Source organism: Corylus avellana, chromosome 2 (assembly GCF_965113065.1).
Source record: "Corylus avellana chromosome 2, dhCorAvel1.hap1.2, whole genome shotgun sequence".
NCBI lineage: Eukaryota > Viridiplantae > Streptophyta > Magnoliopsida > Fagales > Betulaceae > Corylus > Corylus avellana.
In genome coordinates, this window is record NC_142491.1 from 13,188,721 (window position 1) to 13,202,727 (window position 14,007).

A 14,007-nucleotide genomic window follows, 5' to 3' on the forward strand; every position below is an offset into this window, starting at 1 on the left:
GTTTTTTTTTTTTTTTAACATGCCCATACAGAGAAGAAGAATTTGAACTAGTAACCTCCGCTTCATAAAGCATAATCCACTGCCGATTGAATTACTCCTGGAGAACAATTAGTGTGAAAGTTTGTAATTTGTAAAATGATGACAATTATATAATTGACAAGTTAATTATTAACTAATTAAATTGATAAATTTAAAATTGATCACATTAATTTATAATTAGTAAAAATTGTAATACTTCCAAATATTTTTTTTTATCAATTAGTAGTTGAGTTATCAGTATCAAAGAAGAATCTTGAATAAGTTATTACTGGTAAAAAAAAAATTAATACTCACTGTTTTTAAAGGTTAAATTTTATGATTTTCAGTATTTATTATTTACAAAGATGGACTAATATAAGAAATATTAAAATAAAAAAGGAAAATGATAACAATGTATTAAAAAAGTCCCATTTGCAGGTGGGTGCACGTGCTGATTAATAAGGTAAAAAGTTGGGTCACGTGTTTACCTGGAGAGTTGGAAAGAGATTTTTTTTTTTATCTTTTTTTCACGGGGTGCAAGCAATAGCTGTGCGGAGAGTTTTACGTGGACCGTTGTCAAGGGATGACGACATGATCCGTCATCTTTACTATAAATATCGCAAGTTGTAGAATAAACTAACCAATATTACGGATTTGAACAAGAGAAAAAACATAATAATAATTGCAGATTTTTAAAAAGTCGGCAATCTTACCACAAAATCGCAAGCAACTACTTTAGTTGGTTGGTGAAGAGAACAGGAAAAATAAAATAATTAAATGTTAAAAAAAAATCTATCAAAAGGGTTCTTATGTAATAAGTATTACATTTTTAGATGACTCAGGGCAAAGTTTGCCTTTAAATTGGAGTGAAAGAAATATTTTTTTTAGGGTATGTTTGGATTTATGCGATTTTAAAATGTGGGATTTGAAAATATAATTTTAAAAACCGCAATTAAGGGTTTAGAAAAATCACAGTTTGGCCTTTAAAATCATAAGTTAGCCTTTAAAAATGTATGTTTTCAAAAAAGCATCACATTATCTGCGATTTGAAAACGCATATTTTTTACGTTTTTAAATCGCAATTTTTAAAAATGCAATTCCAAATAATCTATTTTTTATGATTGGTTTAAAATCGCAGTTTTTGGTCTTCAAAAAGTAGTTCAATTGGCTGGGACCACACTTCATGAAACGAAGGTCAATACTCACTAGTTCGAATTTCCCTCCCACCTATTGTGTTGACATGTCAACAAAAAAAAAAAAAAAATCGCACCTTTTGTCTTCTGTGTTTTCAAATTTCAATTAAGAGGATGCGTTTTTAATAACGCACAATTAAAAACTAAATTGCAATTTTACTTATCTTAATTGTTTTTTAAAAAAATCACGTTTTTAAATAGCATATTTTCATATCCCACATTTTAAAATTATATGTTTTGAAATCAAATTGTATCTAATTTCTTTTTCTTTTTCTTTTTCTAAAAAAAAAAGATTACTTTTGTTAATCATCTCATAAAACTAGATCAATTTGCTCTCACAAAATAATATTAGAGATACAAAGAAAAATGTCTTTCATCCAAACTTGATCGATAACTTGTTTTACTACCTCTTTAGCTTAACTATATATGAGCAGTATATTTTTCCCCATGCGGACGTGAAATATTTGCTAATCTGGCAACATGTTAAGCACTCCTCGAGTATCCTCTACTATATGTCCATATATACTCCAATTACGTCCATGACTTGATAACATAAACTATTTGGAGAGCATCACCTTCCATAACAAAATTCTTGAAGGTCCAAATCCGTGTAAAACTCGACGACATGTGAGGTTCCCAAGGCTTTCGGAGCAGCAGATTCAAGGCTTCCCATCTTGGTCAAGCTTTTTACAGCTATCACAAATCTCATATGATCCCTCACTATAGCACCCAAACCCATACATGATACATCTAGTCGACTTATTACTCGTGACATCCCAATTTACTTTGTGTCCCCCTATTCTTTTGTTTCCGATCCACCTCTATCGCCATAACTTTCTTGTATTCATTATAAGACTCCATTGCCCCCCTCACCATTAGGTTAAGATCTAAGAAATCCCCCACACCTCTCCAAATCAAGACATGGCATGGAATCTTGCAACTGACCCTCACCTCATCTTCTATAAATATTATTTGAGAAATTATTCACGCTAATATTTTTTTTATCTCATCTTATAAATTAACTATTAATTTTGTGAACTTATATGAATTTCACACAAATTCAATAATAAATCCCACAAAATTAATAATTGATAACTTGATATATTGAATTTGTAAAATGATATAAGAAAATATAAAAAAAAATATAAAAAACATAATGACGTGAATCATTTCTCGTATTATACCTTTAGCAACGCAATATTACAATTTCCACCGCTTTGTCTCGTGGTATATGAGCTCATTAACCTAGCAATTCATCGATGTGATGTGATGATACACGTGAGTGGAAATTACTAAATTAGATAATCATTCTTTATGGTTTAAAGACTATCCTATCATATAAAATTCTTTAAATCCTAACCATTATATTTGAATTAATCAATTTATTTATTTATTTCATATTATTCTTTAGTATTTTTATAAACCCAGTATTTATTATATTCTAAAATATTGTACTTCTAAAAAAAAATACTTTCATTTTTTTACTACCCTTTGAAAATAATGTGACTTTTAAAAAAATTTTAATTACATTTTATCCACTTTAACTCTAAGTGGGCTGCGCCAAACATTCAATCTAGTTCAAGAAGTCCGACATTTCTGTATCGATCGGTTCAAACTAACAATTCAACGAGAAGAATATGAATAGTCGTTTTGTTTGTGGTATATTCTTAAATTTAACGAACAGTTTTTTTTTTTTTAACCAAAAATAAATAAATAATCTTTTTATAATAATAATAATAATAATAATAATAATAATTAAAGACAATATTGAAAGGCAATCTTTAAAAATGTCAAGGGTAATTTATCATGTAAAAAACATATTTTAATAAATAATGTTATTTAGCAGACTGTTATACGATTATCATACAATTGTAATGATGTAATAGTGAAAATTAACTTTTATATCAACTAAGGTTTGTAAAAAATAAATCAATGATTGATTTCTACGATCACATTATCCTAATGGTATGAAAGTCGTGTAGCAATTTACTAAAAAACATTCATACTTTTTTAATAGTATGTGCCCGATTAAAGGAAATATATATATATATATATATATATATATATATTGAGTGAGAATATGCTATTTCCTCCCACTTACTTGGGAGGAAATTAGTATCCATATAAGAATATGCTTGGAGGGGGACAACTTTGTTAGAGAGAAAAATGACTCGACACATTAGTGACGTGTAAAAAGGGGTCGAGCCCATTTCATCGTTAGAGAAAATAGAGGAAAAAGTTTAAGTGTTAAAGTAGGATTCATAGATTTAGCATATATATATCTGTCCTTAAGATTTTTATGCTTTTATATATATATATATATATGATAAGCGTGGAATCAACTTTAGAAGATGAAATCTTACTAGGGATTGGAAGTAACAATTTATGTTTTCGTGTTGGGTTTGGTCGTATTGATGTATGTGTATAATACTATAATCACGTCAATTTAATTTTATTTTCATGTTGAATTTATGTTAGATTCGTGAGTCTTGTCAAAAATTGGCAGTGATACTAAGAATATTGGAAATGGTATATATTAATGGTTCCACCATGTAACTCAATTCAAAATACAAAGAATTCAGACGTGCAATAACTGTTACGGTTGGGTTTCACTCAGCATAAAGTTGGAACTCATTGGAAAAAATAGAGTAATGCTAGAAGTTCCTTTTGTGTTACTTAAAAAATGATGCGGCTTTTAAAATTATCATTGGGCTTGTAATTGATCATTATTGAATTTTGATCAAATTGTGATTTTAAAAGTTATCTTATGTTCCCAAGGGGTAGCTCAATCGGCTGGGGACCACGCCTTATGAAGCGAAAGTCACTAGTTCGAATCCCCCCTCCCCCTCTTGTGTGGACATGTCAAAAAAAATAATAAAAAAAAAAAAGGAAAGGGCTGACGATGCATGTAAATAAATTGTTTGTGAAAGATAATATGTGTACTAGCAAAATTAGAAGAATAAATATTGGTTGACCTCTGGTATATTATAAGAAACTCAAATTTCTGAAAAAATATATTTTTTTTATTTTTATAAATATGATACATTTATTAAACATTTCGATATCATTCTTGTTTAATTAATATGATACATTTATACATTTATTAACCGTTCCATAATTATGGCATGAGGCGATAGGCATAAATTAGGGTCGTGGGGCGTAAGGAATATTCGCAGTAGGAAAATCTTAAGTGAAGTTAGGACACATTGTAGACAATTACAGAAAATCTAATCTAATTATAAAAAGTAGTAGACATCAAGTAAAATGGGAATTTTATCTCATTCTTCCCAAGCCTATTCTTGCTTTCTCTACTGATTATTCCCAAAAATGAGGGTCGTCGGTGTAGAGAATATTCGCAGCCGGAAAATCTCCCGTGAAGACATGACACATGGCAGACAATTATAGAAAATCTCATTATAAAAAGTAATAGACATCAAGTAAAAGGGGAATTTCATCTCTTTCTTCCCGACCCTATTTTTGCTTTCTCTACTAATTATTCCCTTAAATGAGGGTCGTGGGTGTAAGGAATATTCGCAACAGGAAAATCTCCAATGAAGACAAGACACATGGTAGACAATTACGGAAAATCTCATTATAAAAAGTAGTAGACATCAAGCAAAAGGGGAATTTCATCTCTTTCTTCCCAGCCATATTTTTGCTTTCTCTACTGATTATTCCCTTAAATGAGGGTCGTGGGTGTAAGGAATATTCGCAGTAGGAAAATCTCCAGTAAAGACAAGACACATGGCAGACAATTACGGAAAATTTCATTATAAAAAGTAGTAGACATCAAGTAAAAGGGGAATTTCATCTCTTTCTTCCCGGCCATATTTTTGCTTTCTCTACTGATTATTTCCTTCAATTGATATTGGAGTTATCCTTCCCTGCTCCAACAAATTCTTTACTAATTGCTTCTTTCCTTACATGCACTCCCTATTCATGCCTCTACACACATATTTTAAGAGAAATATTATTTTTTCCTTCTTTTGCCTAACTCTCGTTCTACTTTATTCATATTTTTTTAAAATCCATACTTAAATCTGTAGGACTCACATATGATTTATGTGAGTTATACAGATCCAATGATGAATTTGAAAAACAATTGAACAAAAGATATACAAGAATTGAAAGAATAGCACATCTCTTTTTATAATAGCTGTCAACGTGGAAACCCATATTTACAACAAAAAAATCAAAAATTGAAAACCCATGACAGGTCATTCTCAATGAAGCTGGGGAAGGTACAAGGTATGAAGAACTAAGTAGGACACGCTTTAACAGAAGTGCTTCTTTCTACTTTATCCGAAGTGATTATTTTCTTTATTTCTTCCACCGCCCAAGATGGGTATTGTTTTTTCTAATTAAAATGGTAGGTCAGGGAGATCAATTATGGTTATCTTAGTTTAGCGTAACAATAGTAATATCTATCCGTTGGAAGCCACACAGGAGGGGCCTAGATGGTGGGAACCGCAGTCACTTTCTCAAGTCCGACTTGAGCCATAGTCTAGCTAACCCAACCCACTAGGGCATCAATGAGAATTCAAGACAACTAATACTAATTAGATATATGTGGAGATTCTCTATTGGGGAGATTCAAACCCCCACCCTAGTACATGCCCTAATCACTTGAGAATTTCCTTAAACCATTGAATCACCACCCTTAATAAATAGATCGGTATTCTAATATATCAATAACAAATATTTTGATTTAATAGAATGCATATAATAAAAATGAAATCTATAAAACTATTAGATTGATCCATAGATGTAATCTGCTTGACACAGGGCAAAAGAAAAGGAAAAAAAAAAAAAAAATCTCAACATTTTCCATTGAAGGTCAAGAGTGGTTGAAAAACCTAATAAATCTATTGCATTGTCATGCCTACTTTTTCTTTTCTTCTGCAGTGAGATGAAACATATATTTTTTAAAAAAATAAAAAATAAATAAATCGTTTTTTGACCAAAAAAATTAGACACTAAAATTGAATATGCAATTATCTCATTTATTTTCAAATGTGTATATGTATACTTATTAGAATGTGGATAGTGAGGACCAATAAGTAAGAAAATACAAAAGGGTGTCTCCACTCCATTTGAAGTTTGCAGAAGCCCGCACCAAAAATAGGCCCTACAAATTTGGGATTTATGCTACTATATGAAGAAGCAATGAGAAAATGCCTAGGACTTAAGATCAAGAGTCTAAAATACAGGATGAATTATGATACATAATTTGTAAATTCAATGAAAAAAAAAAAAAAAAAACCTTAATAGAAATCTTTGCTTCTTTTTTTTACCACTCACTCTTACAAAGAACCTCAAAACATTATGGTAAACTATATGGATCGGGATTTATAGCAATTTGCTATTTAAATTGTTGATAATTTAGACAATATATGTGAGAGAATAAACATGAGATTCACTTGTCCAAATAAGTGGTTGAGCAACCCAAAATTTATTTAAGTAGGTGAGTCACATATAAGCTATCTCACAATGTTCTGCCCAAATACTAGAGATTCCAATCTTAAATATATGTGTTATATAGTACTTGAAACCCTTAAAGAAGTCCTTCCATATATATATATATTTTTTTTTGAAAAAAAAATAATAATAGAATAAATATAGATAAATGTTGGTTGACCTCTGGTATATTATAAGAAACTCAAATTTGTGAAAAATATATTTTTATTTTTATAAATATGATACATTTATTAAACATTTCGATATCATACTTGTTTATTAAATATGATACTTTTATACATTTATTAACCGTTCCATAATTATGGCATGAGGCGATACGCATAAATGAGGGTCATGGGGTGTAGGGAATTTTCGCAGTACGAAAATCTCTACTGAAGGAAGGACACAAGGCAGACAGTTACAGAAAATCTCATTATATAGAGAGCCCCTACTATCCGGACCTTCTGCAAAACAGCCTTTTTACAGCACCCAATCACAATTTGACACATCATCAATTCAAGAACAATGCAAAAAATCAAAATGAGAGCAAAAACAACAAATCAATCAAAGAAGAGTTGGGTGGTTCACCACCCGTGGGTCAGGTCAAACCCACGGGGTGACCGCACCGCACGTAGGTCACTTCTGTGGCTGGGGGTGGCTCATCGGCCACCCCAGCACATCCGACGAGCCACCCAGCCCATCCGGCGAGAGGAAAAAACCTACAAAGGGGAGAGAGAGAGAGAGAGAGGAAATAACCCCAATCAACCAAACCAAAAAACAAAAAACAAAACCCAAACTCCAAATCCCCTATTCTTCCATTCGACCATAGCCAAAACAAAGGTACAAGACCAACTGGCCTTTTAGCCATACTAAGCCGAACCAAGAGATACCCAACAAAATCAACAAAAAAAATTTATGCAATCAGCTACTTCAACAACCCCTCTTTTCTAGTTAGATGGTGGGTCGTTAGTGGGGGTGGTTTCGGTCGTTGGTGGCGTTGGGTGCTGCTGGGCGTTCGCCAGACCCATGGCATAGGTCTGGCCTTGGTCTCGCCATAGCGTGGGTCTAGCCTGGGTCTCGCCGGCCATGACCTGCTGAAACCCGCCTAAAAACCTATTAATAATGCTCCAAAAGCCATTTCTAAAGCCTCAAAACCCATTTCTAATATTTCAAAACTCGATTTTGGATTTAAAACTAAAACCTATAGGGGAATGATTTTATCGCCCTAAAGGCCGAAGAAAGTGATTGACGGCGCCAGAGACGGTGAGGGTGATCGAGCCAGAGACCCATTGGAGTGATCCAGCCATGGGTGGCTGGTCTGGCCGGCCGTGGGTCACAGCTAGACCCACAGCCAATGTTGTTTCAGTAGACCCACGATTGTGGGTCTATTTTCTTCTTTCTCCTTCTTTCACTCTTTTCTTATTTCTCTTTTCTTCATACAATGTATTTGGTTGTACATTAATTTTGTGCATTTATTGTGCTTTTGCTTATGTGTCAGTTGTTGATTGGAGGCTATAAAAGTAGGGTTTTAAGGTAGGCCCGGATATAAGTTAAACTCCATTATAAAAGCAGCAGTAGACATTAAGTAAGAGGAGAATTTTATTTCCTTCTTCCCAACCTTATTTTTGCTTTATCTATTGATTATTCCCTTAAATGAGGGTCGTGGGTGTAGGGAATATTCGTAGCAGAAAAATGTCCAATGAAGACAGGACACATGGAAGACAATTAAGGAAAATCTCATTATAAAAAGTAGTAGACATCAAATAAAAGGGGAATTTCATATCCTCCTTCCCGGCACTATTTTGGCCTTTTCTATTGATTATTCTCTTAAATGAGGGTCGTGGGTGTAGGGAATATTCGCAACAGGAAAATCTCTAGTGAAGATAGGACACATGGCAGACAATTAAGGAAACTCTCATTATAAAAAGTAGTAGACATCAAATAAAAGGGGAATTTCATCTCTTTCTTCCCAGCCCTATTTTTGCTTTCTCTACTGATTATTCCCTTGAATGAGGGTCGTGGGTGTAGGGAATATTTCTCTAGTGAAGACAGGACACATGGTAGACAATTAAGGAAACTCTCATTATAAAAAGTAGTAGACATCAAATAAAAGAGGAATTTCATCTCCTTCTTCCAAGCCCTATTTTTGCGTTCTCTACTGATTATTCCCTTAAATGAGGGTCGTGGGTGTAGGGAATATTTGTAGCAATAAAATATCCCATGAAGACATGACACATGGCAGACAATTATGGAAAATCTCATTATAAAAAGTTGTAAACATCAAGTAAAAGAGGAATTTCATCTCCTCATTCCCAACCCTATTTTTGCTTTCTCTACAGATTATTCCCTTAAATAACGGTCGTAGGTGTAAGGAATATTCGCAGCAAGAAAATCCCCCGTGAAGACAGAACACATGGCAAACAATTACATAAAATCTCATTATAAAAAGTAGTAGACATCAAGTAAAAGGGGAATTTCATCTCCTTCTTCCCGACCCTATTTTTGCTTTCTCTACTGATTATTCCCTTAAATGAGGGTCGAAGGTGTAGGGAATATTCGCAGCAAGAAAATTTCTTGTGAAGACAGGACACATGGCAGACAATTAAGGAAAATCTCATTATAAAAAGTTACATACATTAAATAAAAGGGGAATTTCATCTCCTTCTTCCCAGCCCTATTTTTGCTTTCTCTACTGATTATTCTCTTAATTGATGGTCGTTGGTGTAGGGAATATTCACAGGAGGAAAATCTCCTGTGAAGACAAGACACATGGTAGATAATTACAGAAAATCTCATTACAAAAAGTAGTAGACATCAAGCAAAAGGGGAATTTCATCTCCTTCAATTGATACTGACTTAAGTATTGCAGTCATCCTTTCCTGCTCCAACAAATTCTTTACTAATTGCTTCTTTCTTACATGCACTCTATACCTTTATACGCCTATTTTAAGAGAAATATATATATATATATATATATATATATATATATATATATATATATATATATATATATATTTTTTTTTTTTTTTTTTTTTCTCTAGCTTGTCCAGCTCTCATTCAACTTTATTCATACTTTTTTCAAATCTTTCTTTAAATATGTAGGACTTACATATCATTTATTTGGGTTATATAGATCCAATGATGAATTTGAAGAACAGTTGAACAAAACATATACAAGAATTGAAAGAATAGCTCATCTCCTTAAAAGAAAAAAAAAAAAAAAAAAAAAAAAAAAAAAAAAAAAAAAAAAAAACCATGACAGATCATTATCTATGGAGCTGGGGAAGGTAAAAGGTATGAAGAACTAATGAGGACAGACTTTAAGAGAAATGCTGCGGCTTCCACATAGCAAATTCAACTAGGAATCTCATAATTGTGTCATATTTGTGTTGGTCTTTGTTTCTTCCACCGCCCTAGATCGGTATTCTAATATATCAATAACAAATATTTTGATTTAATAGAATGCATATAATAAAAATGAAATAAATTTTATTTAACAAAAATTATTAGATTATCAGCTTGACACAGGACAAAAGAAAAAAAAAAAAACAAAAACAAAAACAAAGAAATCTCAACCTTTTCCATTGAAGGTCAAGAGTGGTTGAAAAACCTAATAAATCTATTCCATTGTCATGCCTACTTTTTCTTTTCTTCTGTCTAGTGAGATAAAACATATTTCAAAATAAATAAATAAAATCGTGTTTTGACCAGAAAAAATAAATAAATAAAAATTAGGCACTAAAATTGAATGTGCAATTATCTCATTTATTTTTCAAATGTGTACTTATTAGAATGTGGATAGCATGAGGACCAATAAGTAAGAAAATACAAAAGGGTGTCTGATGTGATTGCTATCTGCCTTGACTCCATTGGAAGTTTTTGGAGAAAACCCACAACAAAATAGGCCCTACAAATTTGGGATGTATGTTACTATATCAAGAAGCAATGAGAAAATACCTAGGACTTGAGCTCAAGAGTCCAAAATACAAGATACATAATTAAATTCAATGAAAAAGAAAAAAAAAATTAATACAAATCTTTCCTCCTTTTTTTTATTTCTTTCTTTTTACCACCCACTCTTACAAAGAACCTCGAAACATTATGGTTAATTATATGGATTGGAATCTATAGTAATTTGTTGTTTAAATTGCTGACAATTTGGACAGTATATATGAAAGAGTATACATGAGACTCACTTGTTTGACTAGGTGCCTGAGCAGCCCAAAATTTATTTGAGTAAGTAGGTCACATATGGGCTATCTCACAATGTACTGCCCAAATTACTAGTGATTCCAATCTTGATATATATGTCATATGGTACTTGAAACCCTTAAAGAAGTCCTTCCATGATTTTTTTTATCAAAAAAAAAAAAAAATGATAGAAAGGGAAATGCATCAAATAAACTGAAAGAAGTATAAAAAAGAGTATAGATTCAAAGTATTAAAATCATTAAGAGAAATTACATTATCAGGTGGGATCAAAATAAATAATAAAATCTTAACCTAAAATATTGTTACCCTCCCCTATAGCTAGTGCATTAACAAGTAACAACTCTTTTTCTTTTTCTTTTTTTTTTTCTAATTAAAAAGGAGAGGTTACTATAGTAATACCTACTAGTTGGTACTTAGCCGCATACAAAGAATTTAGACAGTGAGTACTACAGGCATTCCCTCAAGTCCAACTAAGTCATTGCCTAACTTAGCCCAACGAGAACATCAATGAGAATCAAAATGATTTATATTAATCAAGCATGAAAAATTTTATTGCAAAATTCGAACTCATACCTTAATATATACCTAATTACTTTTTTTTTTTAAAAAAAAAAAATTGAGTCATTGAACCACGAAACTAGATAAGCATCAACAACCTTGTTGACTTCTTTGTAGGCATGCATAATCTGAGTGGAGCTGATTCTCCTCATTAAGGATTTCCATTCCGAAATTGGTAGACTTAAGAGCATTTTAGGGACTATCCCTTTTTTTTTAAAAAAAAAAAAAGAGGGACACTTGATCCTGTATTAGATTCTAGAATCCTACCATTATCACTTAATTTTGCCAAAACATACTAACATATACGTACAAATTAGTAGACATAAGATTGAGGGAGAAAAACAAGTAGAAAAAGAAAAGAAAAGCCCTTTGGATAAAACAGAAAGTAATCATTGGATCAAGTGCAGAAATGTACAGATGGACTTTGTGTTGTAGTAAAATATTTTGGTGATTTTGTTTGTGTTATTTTATTTATTTGTTTATTTATTTTTATAGTTTGAGTTTGTGAGGATATTAATTAAATACTTAAATTTTTTATCTCTTAGCTTTGTCCTGAAAAAATTAAAAAATTAAAAAATTAAAAATTAAAAAACCCCTTAAGCTTTGGAGATAGTTGTTTATTTAACCGTATTTAACTAGAAATTCAAGCATACCTCATTGTTTTCAAGCCTTGATTAAAAAAAAAAAAAAAACTACATTATTACTTGATTATTATCATTGGGGTTAAATGTCCTCATTTTTTAACTTTTTATTTTATGGAGGATATTTTTGTGATTTTATGGAGGATATAAATTCTTTGGAATAAATGTTGATTTTGTATTATTTTAAATAAAGAATTTAGATAATATTTGTTAATCCTGATTTAAGGGATATATTTGTATTTGAAATATTTCAAATCACATATAAAGCTCTATAAATAGAGTTGTACTCCGATCATATATGAAGAAATATGTAGTATATTAAGGCTTTGATGTGTAGATATAAGCTATATGCTGAACCACCTTAATATCTGTGTTTATTCTATTTTCTTTCATTATTATTATTTTGTTTATTCTATTTTCTTTCATTATTATTATTCCGCTTTTATATTTATCATAATATATGTTTCTATATGGTATCAGAGCTAACAATTGGCGCATAGAAGAAAATGATCTATGAGGTCCATTGCTTGCTTACAAAAAAAAAAAAAAAAAAACCCAAAGAAGCAGATGTTTTGGCCCTTGTGGCCCATTTCAAGACCATAGTTCCGATGTCAAACTTTCGGCCAAAAGTTGCCTTAGTTAAAATTCCAGTCAAAGTAACCGATGCCGTCCAAAAAGTTATTGATGTTCAAATCTCGGCCACAGTCGCCAAAGTTCAAGTTCAAGAGTAGCCGATATTTCAAATTAGGCGCCATCAACTTCAACCACTCGATATGTTCAAGATCAACGATCGCTAATGGACCGTTCATCTTGCGGGGTATGTTAAGGATATAAGGCCCCGTTTTGTTTGCGAAATAGACCATTGGAATGGACCAGCTAATCCTAAGTATAGCTATTTCTTTGTTTGGTAGCACAATGTTCCTGAGAATAATTTATTCCCATGGGACTACTAATCACATACATATAGGATTAGCTAAGCCACTAAAAAATGAGTGACTTAGCTAATCCTTAAGGAATTGAATACATTTTTCAAAAATACCCATATAATTTTTTAAAAAAAATTTAAACTTTCAAAAAATAAGAAACAGAATAAAAAAAATAAAAACTATGAAAAATAGAGGTCGGAGGTGGTGCGACCACCCTTGTCGCTTTGTAGCCACCCCATATTTGCTTCAGGGGTAGCAGCGGCTACCCCTGGAGCTCCTCTAGGGTGGTCGTGGCCACCCTCGGAGCTCCTATGGGGTGGCTGCGGCCACCCTACGAGTCATTGGGGGTGGCATCAGCCACCCCCAACCGCTTCTGTGGGTGGTAGACCACCCATTGCCCATTTTATTTTTTATTTTTTAATGAGTTTGGAAATATATATATATATATACACATATGGGTTTTTCGTAATTTTGATTCAATTTCAATTTTTGCATGTGTGTTGTTACCAAACTAAGGAATATTAATAATTATTTTATTCCACACTTGTCTAGTCCTAGTAGTAGCTATTCATTTTCCAATGGACAAGACATTCTGTGAACCAAACAAGGCCTAAATCCTTTGGAATAAAGTTTGCTTTTGTATTCCCTAAATCAGGAGATTTTGATAATATTATTAATCTTGATTTAAAGGATATGTTCGTATTTGAAATATTTCAAATCACAAGTAAAGCTCTATAAATAGAGCTGTGTACTCATATCATATATGAAGAAATACGTTAACCTATTAAGGCTTTGATGTGTGGATGTATGTTATATGCCGAACCACCTTAATCTCTGTGTTTATTCTATTATTATTTTGCTTTTATAATATCATATTATGTGTTTCTATACAGAAAGGGTGCATTGCAATTTCAATAGTAGATTGAGAGGTATATTGTAAAAATTAAAAATATTGGAAGAAGATTTTTTTTTTTTTAAAAAAAATGTACTTAAAAGAGACTA